We start from the raw sequence: 16,210 nt of genomic DNA on the forward strand, positions 1-16,210 counted from the left end.
CTTCATGGATACTTATACCCGACATTATTTGCATAAACATCTGACTTTTCCATTACATAATTGGCCAATTACGCATTGATAAATGAAATCTTTATATAACCACATCTTCTGGAAATAATAATTTATTTGTCAAATTCTGTCGATAAAGCACTTCGATATATTTTTTTATTTTTTTTATAAATCAAACAGTACACACATAAAAAAATATTATTTTTATGTTTCATTATTGAAGGGCTAACAGGATGATATATTGAAAGATTCAAAAGTATACCAAGCTTTAGGTTGGCTGACATCAGCCAATCACAGCGCACCCACCAGTTGTGCGTTTTCGGGACCACTAATAGAGACGCTGTGATAAGGTTATATGTAAATTACGAAAAACATGTCAGTGGCTGGAGGAAAAAGACAGCTGATTCGCATTTCACCCGAGAACTATCAAAGACATATCCAATTCAAACTCTTAAAATAATGGAATTTCAAGTTGATAGTACAGCATACGTTATTCTTGATAAGTTGAGGGCGCTAATTTATTTATGCAGTGAGCATGTCTTTCGACACTAACGGATGAGATAACATGAATATATATTTCTAGAGTGCTAAACCTCCACCTTATGTAAGGCATATGGCCAAACAATGACGTCATAAACCATCGTTTGATCCCATACTCTATGAATACTGATTATTACAGTCTGCTTCGTATACATTATATTTTTGTGCACCCACATCTTTATTGTCAAAAGAATTTGAAAAAAAACTACGTTTTTAAAGTATCAGTTCAAGATAGTAACACCGTTCAACACAAAATATAACACTCATTGCCACCAGATGTTGTGTTCAAGTCCCGAAAATAATACCTTGATTTCTAAGGTTTGCACATGTTTTTTTCTGACACAAACGTCATGAGCTATAAAACGTATTGAACTGACTTGCTCTTCTATTCAATTTTGAGTTCAGATTCATCTGCATGACAAATATTGTCAATGACTCTTTGTGCGCCCCAGTTTAATCAGAATTGACATACATAGATTTAAATGTACCTATTTCTCATCAAAAGGCCCCTTTTTTAATATCAAGGGAAGAATTTCAAAAAAGTTTAAAAACTTTGACCAGGAAACCACGCGAAAGGCAAAATCAGCGATTTACATATAACACTTTTAGAACGATCGTTGTTGCCGTTGGGCATAGTGCCAGGTGAGACAAAGCTGGTGGTAGTAGACCCTCGGGAAAAGATGTTCCGGCTGTCAAATTTCACGGATACCACTTTTCTAGGATACCACATACGGGGGTTCATATTAAAGCGCTTGGAATAAGAAAAATTGCTATCGTCTTCGTTTTTCGAATTTTTTCCTTTGAGTTTACACAGGGTTGGCGAACGTTTTGAATTTCAAATACCGGTAAATGTCAGATAATTTGTTTCCTTAGTGTCAAACTTTGCATGGTGACATCTGATTTTTATTCTTGATTTGGTAAGAGTATCGTTTCACTGAGAAAACTTTAAGCAAAAGTTTGTATAAAATTATGCAACTTTCACAAAACTTGGAACTAATCTGAAACATGTCAACTGTTGGATATTGTAAATGCAAAACTATAACTGTCATGAAAATTTGAACAGGTCTGAATGAGATAAATAATCATAAATCACAAACAAAATTTATAAGCTAAAAAAGGAAAAATTCAGTAAGATGGAATATAAATTTCCTCATTAAAGAAAAAAATTGAATGACATCATTTGCAGTCAGCTAAAACTGACAACAATTGAATTGGCTCTTTCTGACGTGATCTTTTGACCAAAAACGATGAAAATTCTTAAGGCGTGCAGATGTCCGAATCACATTGTACAAATATGAAAGTGGTCTTCACTAGAAAAATACAAGCTAAATTTGATAGGTATTTAATTGTCACTTAGTACTGGAAGATATTTTGACCAATAATGACCAAATTGGCCAAAAAGCTATGACTTTATCAGAATTGAGCAAATCTGAATTAGTTTATTTCAAGGGGCTAATAGAGAACAGGAAAACATATTAGCTCGTTGTTCGTGAGTAGAAGCCAGGTGATAATGACATGTGATGGCAGTTCATCTATAAAAATCCACCTACGTGATGCTCCACATCATTGACAACTGAGCTAAATAAATAATAGACATGATGTGAAGAGCAGTGCTCATATCTTGAAACGATCAAGAGAATATGTCATCTCACACTGCAGTGCGGCCTTGGAAGTTTGTGATTAGTTTTGAATTCTAAGAGAGGTATTTCATTATTCCAAGTGAGATTCAATCAGTTTTTCCGTTAACACAAAACCCTGCTTATTTTACGCAAAATTCTTCTGAAATACGCTAAAAAATCACGACTGCGTAAACTTGTACGCATTCGGGGAAATATCGCCCCATAACACGAATGTACTTGGCCGGCATACATGGCCTGAACGTGGTTCAATGCAGGACAAAAACAGAATATATGCACCTGCCTGCAAGTGACGTTTATCATGATATTGCAACATTTTAGACTTCAGCGGACCGCAACTCTCCATGCAACATTGTATTTCATCATCACAAATCATCATGTAAATCAGTTCTGTACAGACAATGACTCTACAGAGGCAAAAAATTCACAAATCGATCGAGTCTTCGTTATTGGAAATACAATACAATAATGGTCATTACTTTGTCAAAGTTAACCCGGTGATAATCTGGTGACAGCATACCAGTTGTTGAAATCTAAACTTTATGCACCATCGATACAGTCTAGCTTGAGCAAGGCACTTTACTAACCATTGCTCCCCTCCTGGCATTGGCCAATGCCTGTTGGATGATTCATTGAATAAGAATAACAAACTGAACCTTTTTTTCCGTCATTTATTCTGAGGGACTGGTCGATTTCTTCGGCCTGGGTGGATTATTTTTTTGCGGACGTCAAAACGTGGCTGACCCCCTCCCATTCCAACTTTCGAAAAAGGTGACCCCCGGCGAAAAAGATTAAACAAAAGGTGAAATATAAATTCAATTATATATTTATGATAGAGAGAGAGAGAGAAAGAGAAAAAGAATTTTTTAACAGTAGAGTGAAATTTCAAAGAGTAGAGAAAATTCAAACAGTAAAACGGAGAACGTCTCCTAGAAGAGAAATTTAAAACTGTATAGAAGTATAGAGAAATTTCAAACAGTACAGTAGAGAAGTTTAAACAGTAGAGAGGATTTTTAAACAATAGAGAGAAATTTTAAAGAGTAGAGAGAAATTTCAAACGGTAAAGAAATTTTAAACAGTAGAGGGAAATTTCAAACAGAAGAGCGAAATTTTAAACAGTGCGGAGCATTGTAGACACCATTCTATTTCCTCGGTGACGTCACTGTTTACTGTATCTTGTGGAAAAAGTTTTCTCTTGACGAAAGATCCATCCATGCTGTGACCTCTAAAATGATGCCGGTGAGGATTTTATTTAGACAGTGTAATCGTTATCCAAAATACCAAATATCGATCGACAATTTATCTGCCAAGTGACATAATAATATGTAGTTTTAATAACATATTCTGTTTTAATCACTTTCCTTGTGTCATATTTACTCAAAATCCCATTAGTTCCAGTAACATTCATCAACGGCAAAGGAAAAGATTGGTTTGACGTTTAAGTTAACTACCTTGCGTCTAACCTTTGAAGAAAAAAGTTGTATTCACGTTCAAAACTGCTGAAATGCCAAATATTGTGAATGGTGACGCTTCTGTCGTCGTTTTGTTGTAGTGATAACCTTTGCCGTCCAATCAGCGTGAGGCTGTTGTCGCCAGCCTGTTCTTCGAAACCAACCATGACGTTCCGAACTGAAAGGTTGTGTTCCCGTCCAAATTTAATGAACATACTTACATTCTGGAATTATAACATGTGTACATTTACTTCTAATCTCGCGCAAAAATGGGTCAATGCTGTACGCATACTCTGCCACTGTAAAGACACTGAATCGGTCACATACAAGTAGATCAGTTCTGAAACACAATTTCAAATTTTGAGCAGCATTTAAACGCCGCATGTTTTTCTATAAGTTAATTTAGTCTTGTTCCGATTTTCCTGTTATCCAAAAGCCCTGTGTTTTCTTCATTATGCTATTTCAGAGGCTTGATAAAGCACATTTATAAAGTTGCTGTACCACAGCCGGTACGATCGAGCTCTCTCCCTTAGAACGACGCATTGACTTACCTGACATATTCAATATTCAGGGACTGTGGTTTCGCCATGGTAAATTAATTAGGATATTATTTTGACAAGTACCATCACCATTTAATGTTTTACAACTCTAAGGACATAAGACATACGCGCGGTCACACGAGGCGCGAAAGGAAACTTTAGTCATGAAACCGTTACTGAGTGGCATTTTGCGACAAACATTATGAGAAAGATGGAATGAGATTGAAAGTTTGTACGAATCGGAAACAAGTCGAAAAAAACAAAATGTCGCAAATCAGTTTATTCAAAAATTGTATGACGGAATAATGGCATTAACTTGAAATGTCAGAAAAGTTACTAGATGATTTTGGTGTCAGAATATGATGGATATATGGTAAAATTAGTGAATACTTGCCAAACACAGGCTTGAGTTTTAACATGCATCCTATGCCATGTAGCGCTGTAGGTCCAGCTACACATCCTGAGACCCTCTGAGTACTGAAGGCCATACACTCGTTCTGAATTTTGATCAGTAGTTAACAAATCAAAGGCGGAACTCAGCACGTTGTATACCATCGCACTCAACTTTCCTCGTAAAATTTGCCGTGTACGATGAACAAAGTGCATTTGTTCACAATCATAGCGCCCTCTGTCTTTACATACAGGTTTAGATCGATTTCGGTTAATTTTTTCGACCTGGAGGATGTATTACCGAAGTGATCAGGAACTTGTTTTCTCGGTAGAATAACTTCACCGTCATGTTCACCTGTTGCACGTGATAATTACAAGTACACCGACAGATATTAGATATCAGGAAATTGTCACAGCTTACCTTGGTTATTGCGAATGATACCGAATTCTAAGCTTTCGCTTCTAACGACGACGACGGAGGTATTCTTACTTGTTCATGTTAAAAAAACGTCTTTTAATAAGCTATCCGAAATCGTTAGTGTACAGTGCAATTAAAAGTTACACAGCATAAGTGTCGGATCGTCAGGGCTAAAACAGGCTACAAAAGTTGTAGGAACTTGCAAAATCAATCAATGAAGTCTTCAATGTTCGCAAACCTTGTACTTCATTGTTTTCAATGGCTTTTTAGCAAGTGAGAACGTCCCCTGCCGATGACGTCATCACATTGTGTGGCGTCCTCGAACGTTCTTCAAATGATTTTCAATCATACCAGCATGTGCATTGCCAAACATTCTGTTCGTAGCCAAGGTAACAAGGTCGAGCTCCTGACCAAGGTCCTTGACACTGGTAGTAGCAGTAACGATGGCAACGCTGTTGGTCGTAAATGTTTGCGTCCAAGCAACCTTCAGAACAATCTAGTCCAAAATAGTCATCAGCTGAGAATTAAAAAAAAACCGTCTCACTTAATACATGATTCTTTTTCCACTAGTACCATATATGCTTCAGATACTTATTAACATGTTTAATTCATGATGGTACTCATGAAATCCAGAACACAATATGCTGGTATAAATTTGTTCGATGAGTCCGTACGTTAAGGTAGTATGCCCATCGGAGTGAAAGACTTAAAATTTTGCTCAAACTTTCCTGAATGAAACTTTCAACCATTCTCTTACCAAATCAAGAAAGAAAATCAGGGGTCACCGTGCAAAGTTTGAAATCAGCGAAACAAATCATCCAACATATTTGCAATATTTGAAATTCAAAATGGCCGCCGTTCCTGTGTTAACTCTATGGGCGAAAAATAAAATTATGGATTTCAGAAAAACTAAGACGGTGAAACATTTTCTTTCACAAATGCCTTTGAATGAGCCCAACAAGTGACAGATCAGAAAAGAATTGTAGAAATTTGAGTTCGACTATCTGTCCCCGGGGCGCGTTCTACCTTAAGATACATGTACTCTGATATTGCATATGCATTTCAGTTCTGATACCGTTCACAAGTTGATATCTGTGTGTTGTTTGATTTAGCTGTATGTCTGATCAAATCGTCTGTTAAACCCATGCCCTTACCGAGCTGTCCTACTTCTCCTTCAATATGGATTGACAGATGTATTAAAATTAGATCGCGTCCAGTACATAAGATGTGTATTGCAGAGCACTTTGGCCATGCACCAATGCACGTAAAGGTCGCTTTGAGGTCATGCCACAAGGTGTCTGCGCTTTTAATAAAACTCAGGCTTCCTCAGTCAATTTCAGTCTTCAAGGATAGACTTGACTTGCTTACTACCTAGAGTCTATCACTACTGCCAATTAATATCGCAAAACCCAGTATTGTGACATGATGTTCTACATTCAATACCCATGAATAATCTTGTGTATGAATACTAATCAATCATTAATTAGAAATTAAAGATCAAAATGTAAGAAAGGAGGTCCGCGATGTCACCTCACTAGTCTTTACCTTGTTTCATAGGCAGACAGACCCAAGTTCAAACTATAGCTGACAAGTTAAATGTGCGCCAATTTTAAACCGTGAAATTGTATATATATTTTTTCTTATAAATATTTTTATGTAAACAGGACACTGATTAACAAATACGGCGAATGAATACTTACTTATAATCAGTCCGGGACGTGCCTCTGCTTTTGTTGTACATTGGCATTGATAGAGATTATGGTCTGTTCTGTAAAGACAATACGGTTCTAGTCTACACTGTAAAGTTAAGTGTTCAAGGATAGAACACCAATTAAACGCCTTTTTGTAACACTTTTTGAACGCCTCTAGACGTTCAGAAATTTAACACTACGTGTTCAACCAACGTTCAATTTTTGAACATACGTGTGCAGATTTTGAACGCTACGTGTTCATCAGACATTATATTGAACACCATAGTGTTCCATATCTGAACACACGTTGCACGGGAAATGTGTTCAAAAAATTGAACGCTTTTACGCGTTCAAAGGGCTGTAACACTTTTTGAACGCATGGACGCCGTTCAACGATAAGTGTGTTAAAGGCTAGAACACATGATGCGCGCTTGTTGAACACCTTCAATTTTGGGCGTTCACGGGGTGTTCAAGCCTTGAAATAACATGACAGACCATTGATATCCAGTAAAATTATTTTATTCTAAAAATACACGAAAACATTTCTAGAGCAAAATACAATAATTTACTGTAAAACGGGCAAATAACATTGCAACTTTGTATGTAAAGTTTGTCACAGGAAAAAAACACAGTGTTGACACCTTCCTATCAAAAACATAAGCAATAAAAATCACCATATTGTGGATGACGTTTTATGTTCATACTTGTTTAAAATGTACGAAAATCATCTGAAAAAGCTCAAAATTTGGCATACTTATTGTGTTGAAAAGACGTATATGTATGAAATGTATACTCCATTTTTGTAAGATGGTTTCTTAAAGACATTTCCTCTTGTATAGACAATTGTAAATTTTGAAGAAAAAAGAAGTTAGTCAAGGCTTCTCTGGTTCACATGGTATATAGTTGTCAGCACTAAAGTAAACACAACATGTCAAGTTGTCAAAGTGTCACAGTAAGGCACAAAGTGGGGAAAGTGGGTCCTTGGCAGGGTAAAACCTATTTCCTTGTCCAAAAAAGTCATTCATAAACAAAAAGGTTTGTTTGTTTGTAATATCTTTAAATAAACCCTGAAATAAATGGGTGACATTTCAAAATATACTTCTCAGAAATTTAAAACATATTCATAAAGACCTTTCAAATTCTGGTGTACCCTGCTATTAATTTTTATACAATTTTTTTTACCAAAAATGGTAAAAATCACCCTTAAAATGAAAAAAATGTACATTTCATCATAACTTGAATATATCACATTCTGGTAATCCCTAATGTCTTAAAATGTCTGAAATGTCTTTAATGTCCTAAAAATACAAAGTTGCAAATTTCTGCATAATTTGAACAATCTGAAAAAGACTATCAGTAGAGATCTATGTCCTAAATATCAAAGCTGTTTGATTAGCATTTTTGAAATAGATTTTTTAAAGATTTTTGACCAAAAAATGACAAAAATTGCCATGAAATATAAAAATTTGAATATTTCATTACAACTAGCACAAATTTGACTAAGGTCATTTTTAGGGACATGTTTACCAAATATTGAAGACGGCAGTAAAAGAGAAGAAGATTTTTGCCAAAGAATAGCAAAATTAGCCTCAAAAATATAAATTTGCATATTTCATCATAATTTGAACATATCTGATTAGGGTAATCCCTTGGGACCTGTAATCCAAATATTAAAGGATTCGTACAGGCTGTTTTGAAGAAAAGCCTTTGGATGTACAAATTTGAGGACAATGCTACACATCCACATATTTAGCTGACAGCAAAGCTAAAACCACTTGCTAAGTACAAGAGACGTGTTGAGCTACAATACAAAATAATCTACGGTTTGGTAGCAGGCTATGATCAAATAAAAGTTACAAGGGCATAAGCTTTCAAAGACGTGAAGTCTCCTTCGTCAGATGCAAGGGGTGTGATGAAAAATTGAATCAGAAAGTGACAGAAAATTCAGAGTGAAAATTTCAGAAAAACCAGTAATTCAGAGTGGACATTTTTACTCTGAATGGTCTGTCGCTTTCAGCTTTAATTTAAATAAGGAAGACTACACGTCTGTGAAAGCTTATTCTCCGACAACATTAAGTTGATCATAGCATGCTACCAAAGCTTGGATTAATTCAGAACAAAAATACAGAAATTTATCAAAATTCAGTTACTGACCCTTGGAAGTTTAAATCTACATTAGAGATGAACTGAGGTTCTCAAGCTTGTTTCCAGACAGCTACCTGTACACTCATCTTCTTCGTTATCTATACCACCAGCTTCTATAACAATTCTTCGATTTTCAGTTTGATCCAACTTTTTACATCCTGAAAAAATGCAACAATAGGTAATATGGCGAGATGAAACTTTAAATGAAAGACAAGGGGCTGATTAGGTTAAGGAAAAGGGGAGACTTTCATATACAGTGCCTCTCTTCAATACTGTTACATAATATTTGCTGCTTCTTGTCATCAACTGATTAAAATAAAAAGCCAAACTCTCATATGCTGAAACAATACATTGTATACTCTACGATGTTTAACGATGTTTTACATGCGATATTGTGTTTACTAAAAGACATGTGTTAGCTGCTATTACGCAGCAGTACTATGCAAGGCGTATCGATCGCTCCCACGTCAAGGGTTATAGCTACAGTTGTGTTTTGATGACCCTTGACCCGAGTGAGATCGATCGATAGGCTATGGCCAAAAGTACCACTGCGTAGTCACAGCTAGTTGTTGGTATAGCAGCCACGAAAGAAAAAAGGTTTCTTCACGTAGTTAAGCTATTTCAAGGTACAATACAATTAATTTCAAAGGACGATAATATAGATGCTTCAAAAATCTAATACCTTTTACTATTTTGGAGAGGAAACTTACCCTTTCTGGTCTTGCTTCTGCACGATCACGACTTCAGGGTGCGCTTACAAGAAAAATGTCGCAACTTCCGTTTTAATGCATCATGGGATAGGAAAAGACACCAAACTTGAACACCAAGTGTTTAGAAGTAGAACGCCTCTTGCACGCCGATGTTAAAATTAAAACGTTCATGGTGGTTTTCTGATTTTCTTTTCTAATTTTAAACTTTCAACCGTAATAAACGTGTAAAATTATTTTGTATACTTCCTTTTTTAGAAAAAACATGCTTTCAGCAATTGTATGCCGGAAATATTTTTCATTTAGTGTGAAATTCGTTACACCAAAATCCGTGTACGTTTACCTGACAGTGAAGCAATAGTAAATTTAATATAGCCATTGTAAAGTAAAAAACACAAAAGACTGTTAATTGTTTCACAGTATTGTAAAATTTCTGTGATGCTGAGTTTTTGAACACTTGAAGAAGATCGCTGCTAACACATAGTGTTCAGGTTTAGAACATCATTGTTAATATTATGAACACTGGTGTTAACAATATGAACACTAGGCGTTCAAATTTGAACACTGACATGTACATTTTGAACGCGTAAAGACGCGTCTAGCGTCCGCTATTTTTACAGTCTATATATGGAACATGTCTTCTTACAGTCTCTTCTACAGGAATCAATGTTAGGAAAGCAGCCACTACTACAATCCAGGCAGTCAACAGTGTTCAGCTTTGAGCTTTCTGTCGGTCTGTCTGATTCGTGGTGGGTTTTATGCACGACGTTTACCGGGGTTTCTGCTCTATGGTGATGGTTCAAAGTTGTGTTCACCTGTCTTTGTGCGTGGCCGCCTTTTAGTTTTGCCTGGACGCGACTGACACCTGAAAATAAGTGAGAGAGCACTCGGAAAATTTGCGTGTCCATTGCTACTGTGAAGTATTACCGACAAACTCACATTTACCGTATTTAACGATAGGAGTTTTCATCAATTTTAACATCGATCGTCATCGATCGTCATACATTTGTCCAGAGTCTTGTTTTTTGCGAATATCCTCAGAAAAGCAGCAAGGCAATAATCACTCTGTAAAGATAAAATGAGTCTCGGCCCAGCCGTTGGGAAATGAAACGAGATTTGTAAATTGCATAGAAACTTAGGGAAAATTGTCGAGCGTGTTTCATCAATATTTACTTATACTCCAAACACGGTTAGATAGATGCATTCCAATATCACGGCCATCAGCGGCCGCCAATGTACTATGCAACACTATAACCTGCTCACTCAGTAGTCGATGGCGCAAAAAACTTGTATTTAGATTTAACTTACCAGTTCCGTCTTTTTGGGAATCAGCACTGGAAACGACGCAGCAAGTGAGCAGTGCTACTATGACAAGATGCGATGTGACGGACTGTAATCTGGTTGATATCATGACTATAGCTGCAATTTGTCTTTGACTAGTATTAGGAAAGAAATTGTGAGGCCGGGTCTTGAATGGGACTTGATGCTAACGCCCTTCAGCTTTACTTTAGACCTGTGGTACGTCCACGGTGAATGAACTCTCTTATGTGAAGTGAATCCCACTATCCCCTTATATTTCGTATTTCCCAAAAGAAGCGGATGTGTGAACAAAGATTGAAAGGACGGGCTCTGCATGACCTTGTGTTGCGGGCCACTCACCGATCTGTCGAGTGAACATGGAGGCCACGTGATGTGTTAGTGCCCAACATTTAAGACGGACTTTCGCAACCTTTAGCACATAAAGCAATAACATTACAGTACATTGCTCTCATTGCCTCTTTCAAATTCTGACATGCATCTCATTAACGAGTTCATGTGAGTGAGGGCATGCTACAGATCTTCACTATTGTTTCGTTGACAAGCTAACCACGTGTTTTTACAGTACAACTAAATGAGAGAATCGATGGAACAGACAAATCGTTTTGTTATAGCAGCGTCAAAATATGATAAATGAAACATTAAAAATTCACAGGAAAGCCAAGAAATACATATGCACACTGTAAACGCTCAAATTTCAATCCACGGTGAATATTATGCAGTTCAGGAAGATAACACATGGAAATGTGAAAACAATGATTTTTCAGTCTTGACATCCGCCCTGCACGTCAAAAATCCATGATTCCTTTGAAGTTTTCCAAACAAAAAAATTAAACATTCACATAAATGAGCGGATAACAGAAAGTAAACACTATTTTTCGGAGTTAGGATTTTTGTCATTTCAATCGTATTCCTGACTCCACTTTAGAATATGTATGTATGAATTTTGATGTCACTTCGCTTCTTTCAACTGAAACATCTTATCTAATGTGCAAAACAAATTTTCCTCTCTCAATTTTGACGGTTAATATACATTTGTAATTGCTCGTATATGGGGAAAAAACTTCGTTGAAATTTACTCTACTTAAAAAACGATCCGTAATGTTAGCGCAAAAACTAAGTTTTAAACTGTCTTTTCCGGCGAATAGTTTTGTAAGTATATCAATACCAACTATTGTGGATGTCACAATAAATAGTTTTTCAGACCGGTGTGTATTGATTCTACTGTTGCAACAAGTTGTACAACTGCACATTTTCGAGAAACAGCGACAGAGACCTCACATCGGTCAAGCGTCTTGTACCTGAAGAGATTGCGAACATTGCGCCATGTTCCCTTCCGGCGCTCTCAGCTCGGCAGTACAAAAAACGTCCATGACAACACGGCGTAATACTGCATGTGAAAAGGCAGATGATAAAGAGATATATTTGTAAAGCTTAACAAGTGGGCTGGCACATCTTTCGCATCAACGAGTTGAAAGAGCGGGAAATTTTTGACTCAGTGTTATCTTGAGCGGTCAGAAGAGGAATTTTAGTATAGAAATAACGGGCGACGCGCTGACCATTGACGTTTATTTGTGGGCAAGGGCGAGAGGAAAGCCAAAAATTAAGGGGCTCGGCTTGCCGAGCCCGTTAATTTGGCTTTCCTTGAGCCCGCGCCCATAAATAAACGTTAATGGTCAGAGCGGAGTCGGTTATTTCCATTATATTATCAGCGAACCCAAGAAAACCGTCAAAATTTCCGAAAATTTCAGGAGCGAACGACAACTGGGCCAAAGAAACTGAGCAATACGCGACGCACTGTCACGCGCGCTGTAAAAAATTGGCAAATTCGGAGATGTTTTCAGAAAAAAGTATCTCAACTTGACCTACAAGTGCTCCACTTTATTTTGTGATTAATTATGATTTACGTTTGAGCTGTAAAGTTACGATACTTTGAGTTGTCAATCTTATTATTCATATTCACGGGCATGTCAACAAACCATTACTGTGTATTTGTGGTCAGTCACGTGGTTCAGCTCGACCAATCAAAATGCGACGGGCAGGGCATGGTAATATAATGGTGAACAACTTAAGCCGCACCATGCAGGTAGGCGTGCACTTTTTTACATTTTTATGAAGCGGCCGAGTTACTTTACAGTAATTTTCATTGGGGCTCCCGAAAATACTGAATAATCAGATATCACAAAAATATTGTAATTAAAGAGAGAAACCATCGGGGAATGTTCCTTCTGATATAGTCTCTCAAGTTACATTTGAAGGTAGTACTTTGTTTGATATCTGTGAAGTGAAATCAGGCTGTTTGATTGGGTTTGCTTTGGGTGAGGACAAAAATATTTGTACAGAAAGGTAGCTAGGAGCCTGGAAGAGAACAGTCAGGAGTTTTACGATCGAGAACATGCTGACTTTTTTTTTCGTTTTTAATCAAGGTAAAGTAGTGAACGTAATGGAGAGGGAAATGTTGAGTTTAAAATCGTATCGGAGGGGCAGTTGCAAACAGCCAAACGGCTTTCTCACACCAATAGCATGAATAGAAAAGCCCTTAATCGTTGGAAACTCGTGGTTTCTCAACCGTTTTTAGGGCGAAATAATATTTCAGACAGAACCGTTATTATTGTAACTGAGGCTATTTCTTAAGTCTGTAAGTCACACCAAACACTGCCAAGGTTCTAGATATGTCCTGTTCTTCGCATCGTTACTCATCTCTAATGGAATTATACCAACTCATTTATTTGTCATTTGTTTGATTATTTGTTTGATTTAAGTCTTTATACGTTTTTTGATCTAGTTTATGTATTTTTTATTTATTACCGTTATAATTTGCCAACGCGTTTGTGTTACATTTTATTTGATTTCTTGTCTTCGTGAACCGTTTAGGCTTCCGACAGCGAACTAAAGACCGATCAAATTTGTTGACTACATTGAGATATTGACCGGTAATTACTAAGGCTCTTTGTTTACTTCAACACACCGGTGGGACTCGCTTAATCGATGGCAATTGATAAAGATTATTGACGAACGACAGTCGCTGATAACTATTGTGATAAAAAATCGCATTAAATTCGTATAGGTTGGGAAATGTATGGTGGATAATCATCAACTGTATGGGTCCGCAATTTTTAGCTGACGGGGAATTACTAACAATAAAGTTCACTGGCGTTGGTCTAGCATTCGATTAATGGATATTGGGCTAAAGTTAATATATCAAGCCATTACTCGGAGCCGTCTAAATGATCGTCATAAAAATTTTCACCATTCTAGGGATTAAAATTAATGAAATATCGACGTGGGTTTGATTAAAGACAACAATCACAATCACAATAAAATACTTATCATCACTATCTTCCAAAGGAATTAATTAGGTTAGCCTAAAGGTGGCTCTGGCCAAAATATCATAATAGGTTTCAGTTGAATGAATGCAAGAAAAGATTTTATGGAATAATAATAATAATAGTAATAATACATAGAAAAATATTCTTTGAACTTAAAAATTGTTTGAGACCTGTATTAAATGATACTTGTTTCTTTTAGCCTATTATACCCTCTGTAATCCATATGGCGGACTGATTGAGTATTTTGATGTGAAATGAAATGTTCAGAGTGGATAATACCTGTTTTCAATCACTTTTTGACGGATGATGAAGACCAGTATATTAAATGGATGACGATTTACAAATCCTGTAATCGCATGTCAACCTACGAAGATAGTCATGTAACATAAATGAACGAAGCTCAAGCCACTTTTATGAATATAATTTCCTATATTGTGACTTGCTAGACATACGGATCTCGAATAAATCTCACCAAGCTGAAGCTAAAGTACTCCCTAACGTTTGATGATGCTGGCAGGAGAAACGTGATTCTTCTTGTTCAACATAGAGGGCGTGGTTTCAACATTTCAAATCACGGATGATGTTAAATCATATGTCAATATATGTATTTTGCAAATGTTTGGCACAATTTTAATGCTTCGCGCGCCTCAATTTTTTCGATTAATTTTGAAAAGTGGAAGGCGATACCATCGCGTACCATGTGCTATATAATTATATACTTGCTTCTCACTTACATCAAACTACCATTTAAAGCATCTGGTGCGATTTTGTTAAAGTTCGATTCTCTTCTGAAATTTCTGTTATCTATTGTCTATGCGCTCTTTTCTCTTGTTTTCATCTATTATTCGGTGACAGCCGACCACCCGACCCAGAGAAGTCGAAACAAGAGGAATCTTAACGCGTTTAGGTGCTATTCTGACGAACATGTACAACTTTGGACAGAAAAGTAAAAATTGTTCCCAGCTGCTAGTCCACTACAATTTCAAAATTTTCCCTCTAATTTGCAAATTTTACATCCTCCCTAGCAGGACGGCTCCCTGTTTTTCCTCCCCAGCAAACAACACAATAAAGAAGAAACAGTCGACGACGATGCACAATGACTCTCTACTGAGCAATTATTATGTTCAATTCTGATAAATTTGAGAGGAGTGATCAACCTGACATGTAGTAGATGTTTCATTGGTTATGGATTTGTACAACCCAGGTGAAAGGAGTTGGATTGGCCTAGAATCATTCTCGCACTCCGGAGCGAGCGCTTCCGTCGTTGTGCTGTATATTTCACACATGCTTGTCAGTGTTCCGGTGCAAAACGGTCACTTTCAGTCAACAATGGGATATACTTTGATTTGTTGGCATTATGGTGGGAATTAAGTGCTCAGCGCTGATCATTCACGTATATTGCTCGAGCGAGAGGGAAGCTAAGTAGACATGCGCGGCTCCGCCTCTATCGTATTTTTTGCTTTCCTCTTCTCTTTATTCATCAACAAATATTAATGTCCAGCGTGTCGTCCTTCATTCCTTTATTAGCCTAATTGCAGATTTATTTTACCCTATGATAATTTGGTTCCTCCAAATGTGCTAGTTAATATTAACGTAGAACCCTCTTGCCGGGCCTTGAACCTTCACGCATCAAATTTCTCTGCGATACAGTACGAGCGGCGAAGTGACCAGCACAGCGTGTGGATGGTCTAGCTGGACTCAAAAGTATTCAGACCCATTTCACATCATGTGACTCAGAGCACGTTGGTCAACTGAGGCACATATCAAAGGATACAACATCTTTGTTTGTTTGTTTGTCTGTCTGTCTGTTTGCCTGTCTGTCTGTCTGTCTGCCTGTCTGTCTGCCTGCCTGTCAAACTGCCTACCTGTCTGTATCACTGGCCACAGGAAATTCCATCTCAAAATCTTGGAAAGAGCTTACAGACAGTTCAGCTGATGGATTGTAAGGTGCAACATGGGAACTCTCTCTCTCGTCACTAAAATGACTAACCGGTATATCGTCCTGCCCTTGACTCAAATAAAACTTCATTCCGTAGC

The 16,210-nt window shown here is 37.1% G+C and overlaps 1 long non-coding RNA gene across 1 annotated transcript; it reads right to left on the reverse strand.

The window, feature by feature from the left end:
- Positions 1–4,426: 4,426 nt before the first annotated feature.
- Positions 4,427–6,779, reverse strand: LOC139122039 (uncharacterized). The gene is made up of 2 exons (XR_011549383.1): positions 6,685–6,779; positions 4,427–5,501 (listed from the first exon to the last, which is right to left on the reverse strand). It is a non-coding gene; the product is annotated as an uncharacterized lncRNA (long non-coding RNA).
- Between the last annotated feature and the right edge of the window lie 9,431 nt (positions 6,780–16,210).

This window comes from Ptychodera flava, chromosome 21 (genome assembly GCF_041260155.1).
Source record: "Ptychodera flava strain L36383 chromosome 21, AS_Pfla_20210202, whole genome shotgun sequence".
NCBI classification, from domain to species: Eukaryota; Metazoa; Hemichordata; class Enteropneusta; family Ptychoderidae; genus Ptychodera; species Ptychodera flava.